The sequence below is a fragment of the Choloepus didactylus genome, chromosome 1 (genome assembly GCF_015220235.1).
Source record: "Choloepus didactylus isolate mChoDid1 chromosome 1, mChoDid1.pri, whole genome shotgun sequence".
NCBI lineage: Eukaryota > Metazoa > Chordata > Mammalia > Pilosa > Megalonychidae > Choloepus > Choloepus didactylus.
In genome coordinates this window covers 160,658,685-160,678,772 of record NC_051307.1, presented here as the reverse complement: position 1 = coordinate 160,678,772, position 20,088 = coordinate 160,658,685, and the positions used below count along the sequence as shown (strand labels likewise).

Sequence of the window (20,088 nt, the reverse complement as noted above, 5' to 3'; positions counted from 1 at the left end):
AGAAGCTAAATGTCCCATTAAGGTATTAGTAAAATAAGCTATGATGTTTTCACACAAGAAAATAATTAACACTACTTAAAATCATGTTCTTGAAGTATATTTGATGACACATTATTCATGATCTATTGGTAACTAAAAATGAAGACTACAAATGGTTATTTCTTTTTATTAAAAAGACATATCTAAAGGTAAAAGCTCAAATGATAAAAGTGATAATGGCTTTTATTTTCTTTATGTTTTTCCATATTTTCCACATTTTCTATAGTCAACATGCATTACTATTATAATCAGGGGGGAAAAAAAAGGAAAAGCATGATGCCCAAAATGGCACAAATGTAAAAAAGAGCTTATGAATCCAAGCATCTTCTGGAAGTGTAACAAGACCAACAGTCACAGCTACTGAGCTGAGAAAGAATCCCCAAAGCCTCACGGGGCCGTGCGTATCAAAACTTACTGGTGGACAAGGAGCAATGTGAGGTCTTCGGAGGAGAAGGAAGAACAAATAGAGCTGAGGTAGGAAACCGGGGACCCTGAGATTGAAGAACAGAAAACCAAATGTTAAACAGGAGCTGGAAAAAGAAGCCACAAGTCTGTAGAAAGCTGGCAGGTGGAGGACCACAGTGCCTTTTGTCCAGCTGAAGCCCCAGAGCCCAGGCTGTATCAATACGGGTTTATTACAGAACTATAGAAAGACAGTCACTAAGTGTGTGCCCATCTATGAGGTTGGGGGAGGCTTTGGGGGAGAGCATTGATTAGAGATCCTGGAATCTCCTTGAGGTTGCAGCAAACTGCAACCAACAGCCTTATCAGCTATTTAAATCTAGCTTAATATAATATTAAATTAATTTAAAACTCAGTTATTCTGTCACATTAGCCACATTTCAAGTGTTCAGTAGCCACGTGTCGCTAGTGGCTACCATATTGGACAGCACAGAATAGGACATTTCCATCATCACAGAAAGCTTTCTAATGGACAGCTCTGCTCTAGGGAATTAATTGCTCAACTCAGATTCTTAGATTTTTAGGGAGATGACAACCATGGTAGGAAGATGGAATTTGAAGTCAATTGGCCCACTGAAACCCAACTTATCAGATTGGAGATCTTGGGCCCATTACTTAACCTCCCTGTGTCTAAGTTTATACTTATTCATAAAAAGAGAATAGTCATGCCTACCTTGTAGGGTGGTGAGAAAGATTAAATGATATATAGAGTGCAGATCTGCAGGTCGAAGCTTACAGGTAGTAGGCACTCAAAAAAAAGTAGCTATCATACTGATGAGGATCCTTGGGCTCCTTCCAAGAGATACTCAGTGCATTCAAACCAACCAGACTTACTCAGAACCTAGGAACTTTTGCACCCAGAAAGAGCCTAAAAATAAAAGACTCTGGCATTTTTAAAGGTTTTATCTAATGGATGAAGCCAAGGCAGTCATGGGAAGGTAGCGATTCAAGGGAGTGAAGCAGGTCAAAAGGAATTGAAAATTTAACATCCTGCAAGGCAAAAGAAAAAATATTAATGTAAAACAAAAGAAAAAATATTAATGTAAAACAAAAGAAAAAATATTAATGTAAAACAATTTTTTAATTGCACACCAGCAAAGCCTCTCATCTCTAACCTACAAATGCGGAAACTGAGGTTCAGCAAGGTTTCCAGTGGTGGAGCTGGGACTCAAGCCCACACATTCCTTGCTGCCTGCTGAAATGTCTCACCACATCAGCATTAAGGAGACTTTCTGAATCATGGTCTAAATCCCTCCACGGGCAAGACAAGCCTGTCCGTGGAGATCAGAGGAGACTGGAAGCCTTGTCTTGGAGGAATGGGTGGGGCCGACAGGACTCCTGCTCAGAAGGATGAAGAACTCGGTGCAAGATGTTGGGGGTTGTACAGAGGAACAAAAACACTCCCAGGCATGACTTAGTGGCAAAAGAGACACAGAACACCCAGCTTGTGGAAATGGAATCGGGTGTCCACTCCAATCAGGATTGAGCACCGACCTCAGGAAGGGCAAATGAGGAAGGACTGGCCTTCCCGGGATGGGCAAAGCAAGTGTAAACACAAGTAATGCTATTGTCGTTCAGCTCCTACATAAACTACAGCTACGGAGCAAGGGAGCCAATTTCAGCATGACAGGAGTAGGCATAAAAAGGATATGTGGAACTGTTCGCCTCTTTCCAAGCATGGCATAACCATGTTATAACTAGACAGAGTGCTTGAATGGGCGCCACAGCTAATTAACAGTGCCCCTTTAAAAAGAGAGCTCTACTTATTTTATGGATGCACTGCAAATAATAAGCAGGATTTAATATCAGGCTCTCCTTACTCATTTATTTTTGCCTATAACTTGAACCGTGTTTTCCCTGGGTTCCAAACTAATGAAATGCTTATTTCGAAGCTATGGCCATCTGTTGCTGGTGCTGCCTCATTCACTTCTGCTCCCCTGCCCAGGGGTGGATGAGGGTCTCAGGGCATGGGGAATTTCCCAGGAAGCCCAGGCCTAGGAATCCCAGTTTTGTGGGAAGGTGTGCACTGGGAAAAGAGGTCAGACGCTGGTGCAACACTGCTCCTAGGGGCCTGGCTCCCAGCTGCTGCACTGGGAAGTCCTGACAGCTGGCATACTAGCTACCACACCTGCCACTGTGACATGTTAACCGATGCAGGGAACTGGGAAGCTCACTCCAGCAAGCTCCTTCTCTCAACCATAGGCATGGGCTCTGCAGGCTGGTGACCCAAGATGCCCATGGGTACCACTCCCACCTGCCACCAACCCTCACTTTTTCCTTCTACAAGCGCAAATCCCAACTCACGATGCTTCATCTTTGCTGCTTTATTGCTTGCCCAGGGTTGGTTTCCCTCCATTTACCCATGTGAATAAAAAAAAATTAAATGCATTGCACCTGCCTCTGCTGCTCCTTGCATAGTCTCCTGATAACCATTCCCTCTCTCTCAGCTTCAGCAGTCGCAGTCCTGAGACCTATGTCCACTGCAATGGCAGGTATAAATAGCCAGCAAAGCACTTCCAGCCTTACCCTGGGATGAGTCCTGCTGACGGGCAAGCTCCTCCTCAATGCAGTCCTACCAGTATCCTCACCTGCTGGACCCCCACCCTGGACCACCTAAGCCAACAAGATTCCCTTATTCCTGCTCACATTTCTCTCCTCCCAGTTCTAGACTTCGTAATAGTAAAACATCAACTTTCAAAATATGCCTCGATCTCCCATTTCCAGCCCCCTTTTCTGGCCAGTCTCTCCAAGTGCAACATTCTCAGTTCCACGCAATGAGCAGTTGATGTACGCCTACTCTCTGCCTGGCATTGTCTAGACCGTTCAGCCTCCCACTTGGCTCCATGAGAACCAGAACCTGCCCCAAGTTGCCCCACATCTGGCAAAGACTTGGTGCTCAACAAGTATTTGCAGAACAAATGATTGCCCATGTAGGAGGAGACCACCAGACAAACACCCAATAAAGTACAGGGTGATCAGTGCTATAGAAGAGGTGAATATGAAGTCCTTTCAGAACTCAGAAAAAAAAAAAAAAGCAACTAATTCTGCCTGGGTCAGATGCATTCCAGACAGGGGGTACCTAATGTGCAAAGGCATGACAATGTGAACAGAAGTGTCCAGCTTTGCTGTGATTGTTCTTACGCAACAGCAAAGCTACAAGGCCACAGAAGAGCAATGTAGCAGCCAGCCACACAGCTGGGCCTACCTCCCTGGTGAGGACTGAATCCCTCAGGAACTTCATTCCTTGAGCTTTGCTCAGTACAGGCTCTAGGCAAGGCTCTGGGGAGATAAGGATGAATCAGACCAGTCCCTGTCCTTGATGCGCTTACTACCAAGTAAGAAAGAAAGAACGGGCAAGTATAATAATATGTGATAAGAGTGCGGATGGTCCTGCCAACCCTGGGCACCTGGGCCACACTGGCTCTGACTGCTACAAACTCTGAGATGGTGGGAATGCCATGGAGAGGAGGGGAGCAACACTCAAGACACTGGCTTATTGTTGGAAAGGTTTAGAAGACCAGAGAAGGAATGGAAGCCATGGCCCCACTGCCACCAGGGAACAGCCTCTGATGCTCTGGAGAAGCTGGGTTCGCCCATCCCAATCCAAAACCTACCACAGATGGGAGGCCCCATCTTCTGCAGGAAGGCTGGCACTTCCAGACACCATGTACCTTAACTAACCCTCCTTCTCTCATACCAGCAGTGGCTTTCTCTTCTATTCCTACTTGCCAGTCTTCTTCCTCCCGATAAAAAGAGGTAAATTAAAAAGAGAAAAGGATAAGAAAGCAAATATGAGGAAAAGATAAAGAGGGACAAAGAAATAGGTGGGAGGAGGGAGGTGGAAACATCATGAAGGTCCCTTGGTGCAAAACCAGTGTCACAGCTTGGTGTTTCCAAGGGTACAGCCCAAAGACCTCTGCTCCAGGACCAAGCCCAGGGAGAATCTTCCCAAGAACTACTGAAGGGTCCTGGAGAAGGTTAAGTTCACTGCCCTGGGTTCCAGTCTCCAGCCCCATCGGCCTCCTTTGAGCCCAGAGTACCAGCCAACCAGGAAGTCGGCTTGATTAATAAAGGCTGCTTTGGATTCTCCCTCATAGGGTGCCATTCCTGCCCCAGAACCCAAGGAGGCCACCAGTCTTGCCTGACTCTGAGGAGGGATGTGGGAGGATTCAGGGACCCCACAGTGTACTGGCTCATCTTCTGATTCAGACGATTCTGCACTTCAAATTGCTTCAGTTCAAACTCCTTGTGATTTTTCTGGGCTGCTGGGAGGAGAGCATATTGATTCTGTGTTTTGATAAGGTCAGCAGTGATCAGCTCTGACAGTCAAGTGGATGGCCCGTCCCCTTCCCCCTCCACTGGATGTGGCTCCACATACAGAAAAGGAGGGAGAGAAACAAAGAAAGGGGAGGAGGAGGCAGCTTTCTTTGTCTTCATGGCTCTGAAAATCTCTTTAAGCCCCGTCCGCAAAAGTGGGTCTTCTCGGATTGCAGTCTGTAAGCAGTAAGGGCACCCTTGATCTTTTCTGTGGACAGTTTCATTTTCCTTTCCCTCTGTGTGTTCCTGCCCTGCAGCCCATCCTCCTGGGTGGTGACTCATTTTCCTCCACAGAGCCAATTAAGTTCCATGTAACATCTGCAGAGACTCACGATGACACTGATTAGCATTTAGGACCTGTAGGATTGTTCAGACTGAGATGACTCGAAGGGCATAGAGAAGGCCCCTCTGAGGCTTCGCACAGTTGATTTGATCTTGATGAGAAAAGCATTTGGATTGTTCTTCCTTTGGTGAGGCCCCAGGAGGGAAGGCTGCCTGGAGCTTCCTTCCCAGAAAGTATGTATAGTTTCCTGGGAATAGGCAGGCATGTTCCAAATTCAACCTTGCAGGCCAAGGGCTGACACTCCTTGGAGGCCTTCCAAATAGTATGCAAAACACTAAGTGTCTAAATGGATATAGACATTTTTCAATAGTGAAAAACCAAAACTTTCATCAAATTCTCAAAAAGGCCCATGATTGAAAGAAGGTTAAGAATGATTGTTCTATAGACTCCTTTCAAAATCCTTCAGAATATGCCAGGATCCCCAAACCACCTCCCAGTCAGCAGTACCCTGGAGGTGCCTCAGGATGTCTTAAGTGGCCCTAATACAATGCTACTGCCCAGTGATCTGAGGGTCCAGCTCAGAACAAGCCCCTTGGCCAATGAGTGGATAAAAAAGGAGCATGACTCTTCATCATCAGTTACCTCCTCTCTATCCCCAGCTCCTGACAAGCATTGATCTGGTTTCTGTACCTATAATTTTTCTTTTCCAGAATGTCAAGTAAATGGAATCATAAAGTATGTACCCTTTTTGTATAGCTCTTTAATTTAGCATAAGACTTTTGAAATTCACCCTTGCTGTTGCACGTATCACTAGTCTGTTCCTTTTTATTGCTGTGTAGTATTCTGTTGCATGGGTGTGCTACATCTTGTTAATCCATTTACCACTTGAGGGAAATGGGTTGTTTATACATTTTGGTGATTATAATAAATCTGTAGTAAATATTTTTTTAAATAAAGGATCATGAATTCAGTATATACATCACAAGGAGTGATGGTCCCTTGTGCTGACATCAGTTGGATGCCAATTGCAGGATTGTATTCAGATCCAAGTGCCACTGGATTTGCACCAACCTCAATATATTCAGAGCCACTAACCAGGATGACAAAGAGACTGAAATCACATCAAATACAACAGAAATCTCAGCTACTACTGAGCAGGTGCCTATTCTGCCAGGCATGATATGTGCTTCAGGTACAGGTTCTCATTAAATAAAATATACACATACATCCTGTGAAATGCCTACATCTCCATTTTAAAGATGGGGAGATTGACATTCAGGGAAATAACATTCCCATTATCAGAAGGCCAGCATGTGGAGATGGTTGGATATGTGTTCATGTCTTTGTGACTCCACAGCCCATGCTGTGGGAAACGTCATAAAAGGAACAGAACCTGAACTAAGCTCTAGTTCCAGAGAACCCCTGGAGACATGACAACAGAGGATGAGGTAAACTACTGTGGCAAAGAGAAGAACTGGAAATACGAGAGGACGTTACTGGAAGGCAGATTTTGGCTATATAGAGACTTTTTTGCATTTTTTTTTTTTGCAACATTAGACAATAAGTCAAGTAACTGCCACGTTTACAGTTATCCTCCATGAAAAATTTGCCCATGAATCCCCTGCTGAGAGAAGCCTTAGGCCATTTCTTAAGTAGAGATGGGCATGGCTTGCTCTACATGATTGCTTTATCACAACTGATTGGACCAGAAATAGACTCTGATCCAGAAAACTCAGTCCTGAGCCTGGTAAGAAAAATTCAGTGCTAAAAGAGTTTTAATTAAGGTGATGCTTGCTTGCTATAACCAACAAACCCAAACATGTATGATGGTTCAGATCTGAGAGAGGCTTATTTCTCATTTGTGTAAAGTCATCAAAGGATGTTCCTTTGAGTGGTGACTTGGGACCCAGAGTTCTCATATATTGTGCTTCCACTACCTTCAACACATGGCTTTGAAGGTCACTATGCTAACCTACATCAAACCAGCTGAAAGGGAAAGGTCATGGAGAGCTGTACTTGGAGTGTTTTATGGGTTAGCCCTGGAGGTGGTACACATCATTTCTGCTCACATTCCATTGCCTGGAACTCAGCCCCATGACCACAACTAACTGCAAAAGAGGCTAGGAAGGGTAGTCTAGGTGAGTGCCCAGGAAGAAGAGGTAACTGGTTGGCTGAATCTCTAACCAGTCTCTTTGAGAAGCAGAGAGGAGCTAGGCCAATCAGCACAGGTTGCAACTTCCAATCAGCATAGGTTGCAACTTCCAATCCTCTCACATATTTGCATTTCTCTCCCCAAGGCTATCAATAAGGAAAAAGTCTTCCCTTTCTAAAACAATAATTCTCCCAAGAACTACAACCAAAGAGGAAGCCCTTATGATCCAGGACCCCACTAAGTAGTGAGTCATACATAAGGCCACTCTAGAATTTTCTCCCCAATGCTACAGAACAAACAAAATAGTAGCTCCCCAGTCCTCCCCATTTTGGAAGCCTCCCAAAGAGTACTGGTCTTATCTCCATGAGTTCTTGCTCATTCTTCCTCTCGGTTACTGTCCACCATCACTGAGCTCATCACTTTAATTCTGTCAACTCCATTCCGCCATGTCAACAGCCCATCAGCCACACCACCTGCACCAACTCACTTTGGGCCTCCTGTATCCGTTGGAACATCTCTTCTCCTCCTGCCTGGCTCCTAGAGCAGTTCTCACTGCCTCCAAAGCCTCACCCTTCAGAGATGCCCGAACCAGGGCTGTCTATTTTCACAACTCCAGAAACCACCATCCACAAGCACGTCTATGTAAATGACATTCCCTGGAGTTGTGCCACAGGGCAGCCCTGAGCCAGATACCAGGAGAAAGGTCACTGACCCCACATGCCAGCATCTCCAAACTTTATCTCTTCTACATTGAAACCTCTAACACAGGCAGAATCTTCTAATTGTTCTGACTAAAGTTAAATATGAAAAAATTAAGGCACTCAGAGGTTAAAAGATAAGCTTAAAAGTGCAGAATGAAATACATTAGATTGCATTTCAATTGACCCTTCTGTTCTCACCCAGCAAAGTAAAACACTTTCCTTAGTTTCAAGGTCAATTGGGGTGTGTGTGTGTATTTTTTCTGTCTTAATATTTTTTGACATAGTAATCAAAGTCACTGATAAAAACAGAGCAGTTAGAACTATTAGAGTCCTTTGCAGAAACAGATGGTCTTTAGCTAACAAATGGTCTTTATCTGTGACCATATATTCATTCTGCCATCCTCATCCATGACTATTTCTGGGGAGGCTACATCTTCAGGCCCTAGCATAGTGCCTGGCCCATGACAGGCACTCATTGAATATTTGCTGAATAAAAGAATGACACCCAGTCTTTACACAATGTGTTCAAAACTGCCCTTGATGGAAGGAGGAAGGGTTATCAGTGCTCCTTTCTCCAAGGGAGGAAAATAACACAAGAAAGAAACATCTTGGATTCTGAGGCTGGACTAGAATTAGCAGACAGTTCACATTAACAGCCTCCTCCAAACCTTGGGCATGCTCAGATCCCCAAGCAAGCCAAAGTCTCCTCTGAGCTGTCCTAGAGCCCAACCCACTCCCAGTCCCACCCACTCACTCCCCATACCCTGCTTCTCTTCCCTTGCATTCAGAGCTGTGTGGTCCCTCACTGCCAAAATCAGTTCCCAAGAGCTAGACTAGAGCCCTCAGGAGTCTGAGAGTACAGTCTGAGACCTATGAGCAGGTCCGCGGCACAGCTTCCCTCAGAACCTTTCCACGGGGCCAACACATCCTCAGTGATCTTAGCAACTGGGAGCCTGTCGGATACTCTCAGAAAATGTGTTCTGCACCCAAAACTCAGGCAAAGGACCAGAAATGGCCATGAAGGTCCACACTTCTGGGCCCCAGCTTCATCAATTTAAAATATCAATGCTGAGCAGTCACCTCATTTCTTTCCAGACAGAATGTGTTATCCAGTCAGAGATGGACAAGATTAGGAAGCCTAAAAGTATTGGCGTGTCATTCTGAGTGGATTCTCTGGAGTAGCCAATCTACAGACTGAAAACATGTCTCTTTCATTTATTGTTCCCGTTTTGTTTAAAGGGAAAGTCCCCAAATGGAACTGAAAGCGTTCGGGTTGTTTTAAGGGCATCTTTCTGTTCTGTACCACTGTGAGTCTGCTCTCCGTTTTTCCAAGCTCCAGAGAGAAACCCTGCTTGCCAATACTTGAGTGATTTCACCTCTAGCGTTTCCATGGTGATGCACATCCCTGCACAGCCTGGAGAAAAGGTGCAGTTCCAAGTGACGATGAATATGAAGGAAGCCCTGCAGCCTCCCTGGGCCTGGAGGGCTCTCCTGGCAGGGATGGACAGGATAGAGAGCTGGATCCACACCACCTCTGCCCTTAGATAGCCTGGGATGGACTTTCCCTAACTAGAAGAGTGTGGATCTATCCTAAAAAACCCCTAGCAAGGGCCTGAGGGACCAGAAAGAGGAGGAGCCTAGTTGTCCAGGAAATGTGATCGGAGTTATCTTCAGCAAGCAAGCTCCAAGCAGGGTGCTGTCCTGGATACACAGGGGCTCCATAGCCCCCAGAGTCTACGGGGCCTTGGCATCTCTCCTGACCGGTCCCAGGCAAGCCCACCTGCAGGCAGCCATTACATTGCCCCAATCTAGCTATAAAGCAAAAATAAAACAAAACAAGAAGCTGAGGCTGACCCTGTTGCCTGGTGAACACCACAGCATAATAATGGGTTTGGGATATGGACCCCCCTCTCCCCTCACTCAGACAATAATAGCAGCAATAAGGCTAACATTTATTGAGCACTTGCTATACACCAAAGACTGCACTAAACACATTACATGCATGACCTCACTTGATCCTCATGATATAAACAACCCTATGGTAGGTGCTATTATTATCTCCATTTCACAGATGAAGAAACTGGGGCACAGACAGGTTAGATGACTTGCCAAGGTCACCCGGCTGTTAAATGGTAAAGCCATGATTTGATTCAAGCAGTCTCAAGCTAGAGTCGGATATTGGGCAGGTTCCCAGGCCTCAGTGTCTACAGCTAGGCTGATCCCAACCCAGGGATGAACAATGCCACACTGATTTTCAGAACTCACATTTGTTAACCCTTTCACAGTTCACAACAATGACTGTGAACTTCTGTGACTTCTACTTTTTCAGCATCTTCTATGTGCTAAACATTTCACATACTTGACTTAGATCTTCACAAGAGTCTTGTGAGATTGTGTTATTATTCCCACATTACAGTTGGGGAAACTGAGGCCTCAAGACATTAAGTTTGCCCAAAGTGAGGTGAGTGTTGAAGGCTAGATTCAAACCCACTCCTGGCTCCAAAGCCAGGGCTTCCGCACATTATCTCATTTAAGCCATACTCGCCAGGTCCTTGGTTGAGTGACCATCCTACCACCTGTGGGAAAATCCAGGACCTGAAGCAGAATGGGGACCCTAAAGCCAAGACTGCTTCCCTTTTACTACTGCCTGCCTGGCACATTTAGCAAACTGTTGTAGATATAAACATATCTCCACTTTAGCATAGGTATTCCCCCCTTCTTTAATTTATCCAACATTAATAGAATACCTACTGTGTGCAGACCCTGTACCAGGCACAGAGAGTAAAAGGCCCAGCCCCTGGGTTCCCCCTCAGTGCTAATTCCTGTGGACACCCTGCATGCAGCATCTCACTGAATTCTCACAACAACCCTGTAAGGCAGGTCCTGTGATCACACTCACTTTATTGGCAAGAAAACCAATGTTCAGCATGGTTAATGATTCAGTCCATGAAATCACACAGCAAGGGAGTCTGGGGAAGCCAGGACAGGAGCCCAAATCAGCAACCCAGGCCAGCCTGACTCTGGTCTGAGGCCATGTGACCTGTTGTGGTTTCCTGCACAGCGAGGACCACATGCTATGTGAGTGCTGAGAGGGAGCAACTCAGCCTGAGGCTTAAGAAAGAAGGCTCAGAAAGAAGGGACTTTGGTGCAGAAAAAACTGGAGACAACTCACAGCAAGGGTTCCTTATATGCAGTCCATGGGTTCCTAGAGTTAATGGATAAACCTCAGAGATTCCACAAGCCACCTGAAATGAGGCCCTTTTTCTGGAGAGATTAACCATCATTTTCCCAGATTCTCAGACAAGACTCTGCCAGGAAATGACGTATTTTGTCTGGGAGGTGACTGATGGGCAAAAGCTGTCCCACTCACTGACTTGTGCAGAGTAGGAATCTAGACTCGCAAGGAGCCAACACTGCTCAGCCAAGTTCAAACCTTTCCTGCTCTACCCTGGGACTTCTTCTTCCTGTTACGTTCTGACTGCATGAAAGTGGCAGGAGCTGACGAGACAGTACAGAGGAAATGGGGAGATGCACTGCTCTCCTCAGGCCAGGAAGAACCCTTTCTCCACGCTGTTTTTTTTTTATCAGCACCTACCACCTGGATGGCTCTTCCTTTGGGCTCCCAGATTGCCTAAGGAGACCAACGTTTCCCCTCAACCCCCTCCCTCTGGTTTTGATGCATTTCAAACTGCACGCCCAATGTTCTGTGCTTTCATAATGGAAATGCTGAGGGAGTGACTCACTCAGAAAGGCCTGTGCCTGGAGCACTTGGCAGAACACTTTACTAATCTGGATGATGCCCACTGTAAAGATGGAGAAACCAAGCCCTTTCAGAGGTAAACAGTCTGGGAAGATGGGAGTGGCGGCAGCAGCCACCACTGCCTCTGCTGCAGAGCTGATCCCCAAAGGTGAGGCAGAGTTATGCCAAGTTCCCAGGAGTGCAGGGTCAGACTGTTTAGCTGGAGGAATCAAAGCACTTCCAAGATGATTCTGTTTGAACTGTGCTCGCCTTGCTTCCTGTGTACACATTTACAAGGCCAGTCAGACCCAAGCTGTCATCCAATTAGCAGATGCCAGCAGCCAGCTCCCCAGGGCTAAAATGAAACAGGCAGGGTGAGATCAAATACTAGTCCCACTACTTTTGGGGTAGATGTCCAGAGGCACAGCAAGCAGTGGGAGGAGGCAGAATGCACCTGCTACAGGCAGCTGACACAGCCACTGGGGCCCAGTGACTCCAGCAAAGGCAGAGGCTTCATGTTATTCCATCAGGACATCATTACTGAGCCCCTTCTCTGGGACTGGCAGTGAGCCAGGCCTCGGAGAGTCAGAGATGAAAGACAATCTCTCTTCTGAACAAGCTCATAGTCTAGCAGGAGATGTAGCCTAGTAAAAAGGCAATTATAACACGCTGAGATGAGAGCTGTGATGGCATGAAGCATAGGGGACAGTGAGAGAACAGAGGAAGGATGCCTAACTCAGCTAGAGAAAGGTAAGGAAGGCTTCCTGGAGGAGATGACACATGCACTACTTCCTGAAGACAGATCATGAGATAGCAGAGGGAGCTCCCATACTGAGCAGACAAGTTCTTCAGTGTGGTCAGAGCAGAGGGGGAAAGTGTGGGCAGGAAAAAAAGAGGAACTAGAGAAATAGATGGCCTCTTAAGTCACTGATTCTTATACCTTAGCATATTTTACTTATAAAACTTGTTAAAATGCAGATCACTGAGCCCCACTCCCGAGTTTCTGCTTCAGTACTTCTGGGCTGATTCCGCAAATTCTAGAAATTTGCATTTCTAACAAGTTCCCAGGTGATACTGATGCTGTCAATCCAAGGACCACACTTTGGGAACCACTTCCCTGAGCCATTTTGAGATGTTTATTTTATCCTGAGAGCAGATCAGAGGAAGTGGTGGGGAGCTATTAAAAGGGGTTGACCATAGGAAGGATACCAGATTCATAGTTTAAGATCACTCTGACAACAGAGTAATGGATGGATTGAACAGGGTGGCATTAGGGACAGAAACACTATTCAGGAGGCAGCCGCAGTGATTCACACCAGAACAAAGGTAGCTCCAGGAAGAATAGAAAAAAGGGGTCATCTAAGAGATCCTGGAGGATCTGGGGATCAGCTGTGGGTGTCAGAGTAATGGAGCAATCAAGAACAGGACTAAAGTTTCCGGCACTGAGTTTTAATCCACAGTTAGGTGCCACTAAGACCAAATATGGGATTACCATTTTTTTTTTTTTTGACCAGGACATAAGGACTTGGGGTGATAAGGTGTCTGATTTGCACATATTAAGTTTGAGGTGCCTGCAAGACATCAGATGGAGCTATCTGCAAAGCAGAGATACACAGGCTTCAAGACTGAAAAGAAGTATGATCTGAGAGAAAGATTTGGAAGTTGCCAGTGTGAGGGGAGAGTGAAGAGAGAGTGGAGGGGAGGGATAAGATGTCCCAAGAATATTGTAAATTGAGAACAGGAGAGGGCCTAGGCCAACCCTTTTGGAGCACCACCATTTAAGAGGCTGCCAAAAAGTAATAGCAACAAAGGGGTATGGGGAATATGTCATTTGTGGCTTCCAGGAAACAGACATTGAGTTGGAGTTAGGACAGCAAAAGGTTAACTAGGAAACACCTGTGAAAACAAAAGGAAAGAAGCAGGATTGGGCAGGGAGAGTGGTCAAACTGCAGTGCAGGCCTGACAAACCTTTGCCAGCCCACAGGGGAGCTCCAAAGCAAAAATTCCTGGTAGAGACGGTCCATGGACAGAAATGGCTGGCCTTTACACCACTGCCATGGGCCACCCAAGGAGAGCAGAACCTTGGTCCGAAAATGAGGGGAATCCTGAAGCAGACTCAATTAGGCAGTAAGTCCTTTCCCCAAAGGGAGGACATCTTCATGAAGGAGTAAGTGGAAAAACTCTATCAAAATTGTCACAAAAGCCAAGGAAGGAGATAGTAAGGAAAGCGGGCAGTTTCCAAAGCCTCCAGTAGGAAAATAAGTCACATGAGTGTCATTAGGTTTGCCCCCCAGAGCATAAGAGAGGCATGAAAGCCCAGACCGGGGGGTGCCTGGGAAGTAGGAAGGTAGAGACAGTGGGTATAATAATTCAAGAAGCTTTGCTGAGAAGAGAAGGAGAGAAAGAAGGGAGTAGATGAAACACATGGAACTGGAGCAGGACAAGAGATGCAGAAAGTTTGGGGGGCACTGAGACAGCTCCTGATCCCACCTCAAAGATCTCCCTCCCTCCCACCTGGGGCAGAGAGAGCCAAGCCCAAAGGACCCACGTGGAGATGTGCGGGGTAGAAGGGGAGCTGTCTGGCTGGGGAGCAGAGATGGGAGCTGGGGGGCAATGCAGTGCCCTGGGAGGGAAGAAGCAAAAATTCTACCTGGCAGAATGTCACAGATCACTTTCTCTGTCCTTGAGCCAAGCTCAAACCCTCCTGTTACACCCCCGGCTTCATCCCCTGGAGGTCTCACTGAGTTGCATGATCAGAAGTCATTGTCCTATCAGCTTTATTAGAAAAAAACAAAAAACATTAAAACCCAGCTTAATGAAGCCAGCACTCAGAAGGCAGCAGGCAGCACACTCGTCATCTCACTTCCCTTGGCCTCTCGGGAGTCCAACAGAAAGCACTTCAGTCTTCAGGATGGAATATCCACGCCGAGCAACCTACCATAAGGCAATTAACCTTGGACAGAAGGAGTGCAAGCCATAAACATGCTGTGTGCTTGTTCTTTTCTTTAAAGTCTTTATAATAAGAATAAGCATCTCACAGTAACATGTTTTTGTGGGGCAAATAAGAGCCTGGTTGGAGCAAGTGCCTGACGCCCTCCTCTCAAATCTCTGCCTTGATCAATAAAAGATCACAACGAGGCAGCTTAGAGCTTAATTATTTACTATTTCTGTACTTTCGAATAAGAGAAATTTTCTAAAGAAATCAAACTGCCTGCTCAGTACCATGTGGAGTCAATATCCTGTGCTCTACGAGTTGTTAATGAATTAATTAATCAACTAATGGCAGTGAAGGTCTTTGGAGACCATGGATGCCCAGCTCCCAAAGGGAATACTTTTCACTTATATTGGTGATAATTTAAGTTGTTCTTTATTTCCTAAAAGTCTTGGATAATTTCTTAGCCAAGAACTCATTAGATTGTGCATATTTACAGTATTGATTATGTTGATAATGTCTTTCTATTTTGTTTTTCATGTCATTTCCATTTTATAAAACCAACTCCCAATTATCTGTGAAAATGGGAGAACAAAAGTCCACCGAGAATGGAAACACCTTCTCTTAGCCATTCAGCTGCACAGCTTTCCCTTTGGTTGAAGCATTTTGCTTTGACTTTTCCCTGACTTCTCTCTCCCCTTGGGTAGGAGCACTGAAGAACAGTGAAATTAGAAGGTAAATCCAGGAAACAGACTGAAAAGGAGCAGAAAGTCATGTCCAAAGTATTCCACAAACTAAGTTATGAATCCTCAGTAGATATTAATAACCAAAGGCAGAAAGGGTAGTTTAAGGTCTTCCTTAACCAACACAGCAGCAGAGGATGCATAAGAAGACAGCCGCTGGGTAGCAGGAGAAATTAGAACTTGCTTTTAAGGAATAGGGGTAGGCTGGAACTTACTATCAAGAAAGACTAGAAACTTGACTGGAAGGTTTTTTTAAAATAAGAAACCATGACACTAAACTGAGCGAGATGCAATCCAAATGGAAGCACTGAGAAAACTTGACTATGTATGACTCCCAACACTCTCAGAAGCACTAAGAAAAGCAGAGACTGCCCAGGTTGGAAGAGAGATCTAAAGACAGGAGATGAGGGCTGAGTGAAGTACGTGAGATGAGGCATACAGAAGGTTGCAATAGTCCTCAGCCCAGTGAGAGGCCAACAGGAGAAGTAGAAATCTCATGATGTTTGATTTAAAGCCATATTTTGTTGAATGCCTGCAAAATTAAATGCTGATCCAAGCTGGGGTCTGAATAATCACCAAGCCCTTTTATCAAGTCTATGTCAGTGGTTGGGCTATAAACAGGTGGCAAAAGCAGAAAGGTAATGAGTATCTCCAACTCAGCTACCTGTGGGGGTTGGGGAAGCCAATGGATGCACAAAGCCAGAGATGGAGACGAGGCTTGCTGGCAAAGGACAGTATGGAGTACTCATGCTGACCAACCTATCACATTGATTCTCTCTCTCTCCCTCTATTGAGGACAAAAACAGAGGAATTAGAAGGGCAAAGGGGGCCTTTATCTGCCAGGACCTAGAGATGTGGTCTTGGCATTCCAACTGGAATTTGAAATGCATTTTGCCATGGAAACATTGATGCAGATGGTGATCGAGACCCATTAGGGGGGCAAGGTGTGTGAAAACAACCAACTCTGGGGCCAGAAATGTTACAGGGCCCTGATTTTACCATACACATGCTGTGTGTCCTTGGGCAAGTTATTTAACCTATCTGAGCTTTGGTTTTCTTTAACATGGGGTTGATGTGAAAATTAAATTATTGAGAAAACATATGTAAAAGTCAGAGTAAAGAGTCTGGCACATAGGAGATGCTCAGCAAGCATGAACTCTATCAGTATTGTCAGTGAACCACAAGGTTGCAGCACATTATGGAGTATTTGGATTTTTGTGATTCAGACTGGGAACAACAACCACCATTGTTTCTACAAGAAAAAGAATTCTGAGTTCAAGCCACACTGTTTAAAAATGTTATGCTCCCAAATTATTTTTACAAATTGGGCACTGTCTGTTCTTGTTTTTTAGCGTCCTTTGCAGATATAAAATCATTTGATACATTTAAGAACATAAAATTTATTATGTATAACTTGGTCATTCATAAGATTATCATGTTTGATATACTTAGAGATGTGAAGACTAGAGAAGAAAAGAAATTCAGAAATATGTGGGGGATGTATTTTCCTGTTTTTCCAGTTTGGGGAATAAAAAGCAAAAGGCTCTAGGAAATAAAAATTCTTGAGGTCTTCCCATCCTCACAGGGTCCTCTCCCAGGGAAGCAGTGTCAGCTGAGAAAAGAATCCTGCAGTGTGGGCAAACTGTGCCTCCAGTCAAAACCAGACAGGGAAATGAGCAGAAAGGCACCTCCATGAAGTCCTCTGCCAAAGAGCCCAGGTCCTTGCCAATCCTTTGAAGTTGCATGAATGTCTTGCTCCACGCTAAAGGAAGAGTGGAATCGGCATTTATCACATTGCTGCTTTAAAGGTGTTCCTTTCCAAGCCATCTAGAAGGTTTCAAAGAAGATTTGGAGAATGCCTGTCCCATACATGTCCTCGGAGGAGGCCAGCTGCTGTGGGATCTAGGTAGATGCCTGAGCTTCCAAGTGCCAACTATCTATTGAAAAATAAGTCTTTATTTCTTAATAAGCATGGTGAGGACATGGTGAGGAAATGGGAGTCAAGAAAGGTGACTGTAAGGCAGCTTGGACTCCCTTCAGCTACCTGTTATAGAAGGCACAACCCCAAAGACTTAAACAATAAAAACACTTATCTCACACAATACAGACTTTGGAATTGGGGCATTTTCAACTTAATTCAGGGGCTCAATCATGACTTCCAGGACTGAGGTTCTTTCCGTCTATCTCTTGGCTCTGCCCTCCTCAACATATTGCCCTGTCTTCAAGCTTGAACTCTCATGGTGGCAAAATGACCGAGCAGCTCCAAGCATCACATCTTCACACAACAATACTCGAAGGCCTAGAAAGAACATCCTTTTTTCGTGTCTCATTTTGAGAGTCAGGAAAACATTCCCAGAAGTCCCGCAGAGGACTTTGTCTTGCATCTCATTGGCCAGAATACCAATTCTTGCTTATTCCTAAACCACTAGCAAGGGGAATGTAATTATCATGGTTGATTTGTACTAATAGAGATTTTCCTTCTGAGGTCGAGGAGAGGCCCAGTGCCTAAGAGCAGAATACCTAGTTAAAATCGATTCTATGAGTAAGCAAGGGATGCAGCATCATACCCAAGCAATCCAAGCATGTCAGGAAAGCTGGGGAACATCAGCACTCCCTATTGGAGCATGGCTCCTTTTGTATAGTCACCATGGAAGAACAAAGCCCTTTCTGAAATGTTTGCCCCAGGGCAAGAGACAAGAATGGGAACTAAATCCTCACAAACCTGATTCTTAGACCCTGTCCCAGTTACTGCATGGTCTGCAGGTCTCAATCAGCTAGAAAGACCCAGTGCCTGGGCTGTTCCAGCATCCAACACTCCAAGCCCAAAGTCTGAGAGCTTCTAAGGATCAGTGGACAATATTTTTTTATCCCTAATTGAATATACAGATACAGTAATTCCAAAGGCATTTCTTATCAAAGTATGAACTCATTCTTCCCCACATTTCCAGAGACATAAAATCCTTTGAGATGAGGCATTGGATGATAACTACTTTCCCTGGATGGTTTCTGGTGTCACTGGCAGGAGCAGCCCTGGACTTCTAGGCACTCTGTTCATTACTCTGATAAGCATTGTGTTTAAGACTAACTCATTAGGATGGTATTCCATTTTAGGTTAGGAAATACATGATATGATGCAAATGTAAAGGCAATAAAGATTTCTCCTGCTCTCCCCTTCCTGCCACTGCAAAATGACAGGACACTGTCGACATGTAAAAAGCAACCGCCTCATTGACTTTCATAACCTCTGCCCCTCTGCACATGATATGCTCATTCCAAACCAGGGAAGAGGAATTTACGGGAGCATTTAGGTTCTGGTCCACCATCACCTTTAGCTGTCTTAATTAGGCTGTGAGATAATCATTCCCATTTCTTTAAAAATGGGCCAAGTTAATTGGAATGAAGTTCTCTTAAAAATTCTCTCTTCCTTCAGATGTTCTACAATTTTCTGAAAAGAGCCCCTTAGCATGAAAATGAAGATACACTTCTGGGAAGATGGCGGACTAAGTGAGAAGGAATGTGCTTCTCCTCCATGAAAGCAACTAGAGAGGGGTAAGAGGAACCCAGGACCATGGTTTCAGGGTGTGACCAGCCATAGAGGGTCCCCCACAGTAAGTGGAGGGGACACCAACAAAAACAGAAGAGAGCCGGCAGCTCAAGGAATGGAGTGAGTTCATTCCCCTCTGGACTGCCCCACACCTTCCAGGCAGGCATCAGTAGGACCCCCACTGGGCAAGGGAGTGAGCACCTATCTTGACGGTTTGCTGGGGGGTGGTCCACCACAGTCAGACAGCAGGAAGCTCCCAGGAGGCAGTGTTTGCTCTTCCCCCACAGAAGTCCAGGGGGTGCACCAGTGAGAACAGGAGCCCCTCCCACACCCCAGAGACATGCAGGCACACAGCAGGCAGGGAACAGGCAGGCAGGGCCCACCTCCCATCTGCAGGGTGCCTTTGAGCGGGCTCCCTGCCTACCTGATAAGGGCACATGTCACAGACCCAGGACAGGCAGTCCCAGTGCACACAGAGATCCAGTGCACTGATTATTTCCCAACCCAGTTTGGTCTCCACCCACCTCACAGGAAAAGTTGGGGGAAGACCCACTTGAGAGCTGCCACCTGCTGGTAGGATTGTGAAAACAGCACTCCAGCAATCTATAGCTTTACCAAATTATACATAAATGCTCAAATAATCCTGCATTTCCCAAAGTAACTTCTCAAGACAAGCAAATTCCCCAAAGCCAACAGAAAATCACAAAGGACTTGAAGAATCTAGAAGATACTGACAAGACAAATGAACAAATTAAAAAGCCAGAAGAGGCACAAAATTTGGAGCAATTAATTAAAGATATACAAACAAATCTCAAAAACAACTTCAATGAGATGGCTAAAGACATAAAGGAAATCAAGAAGACTCTACAAGAGCATAAAGATAATTTGAAAGAGTAAATTTAAAAATAGCAGAACTTATGGAAATAAAAGACTCTGAGGATCAAATTTAAAATATACCAGAGACCCACAATAGCAGATTTCAAGAGCCAGAAGAATGAATAAGTGAACTTGAGGACAGAGTAATTGAACGCAAGTACACAAAAGAACAAATGGGGAAAAAAGTAAAAAAAATTGAAATGCATCTCAGAGAAATCATGGACAACATGAAGTGAACAAATATAAGAATCACTGGTGTCCCAGAAGGAGAAGAGAAGGGTAAGGGCTAGGAAGAGTGTT

At 45.2% G+C, this 20,088-nt stretch overlaps 1 long non-coding RNA gene across 1 annotated transcript in view; it reads right to left on the bottom strand.

Moving 5' to 3' along the window:
- Positions 1–257: 257 nt before the first annotated feature.
- Positions 258–20,088, bottom strand: part of LOC119540424 — a 128,671-nt gene continuing 108,840 nt past the window's right edge. The window contains exon 4 of the long non-coding RNA XR_005218093.1: positions 258–530. This is a non-coding gene — a long non-coding RNA (uncharacterized LOC119540424). The remainder of the gene's footprint in view (positions 531–20,088) is intronic.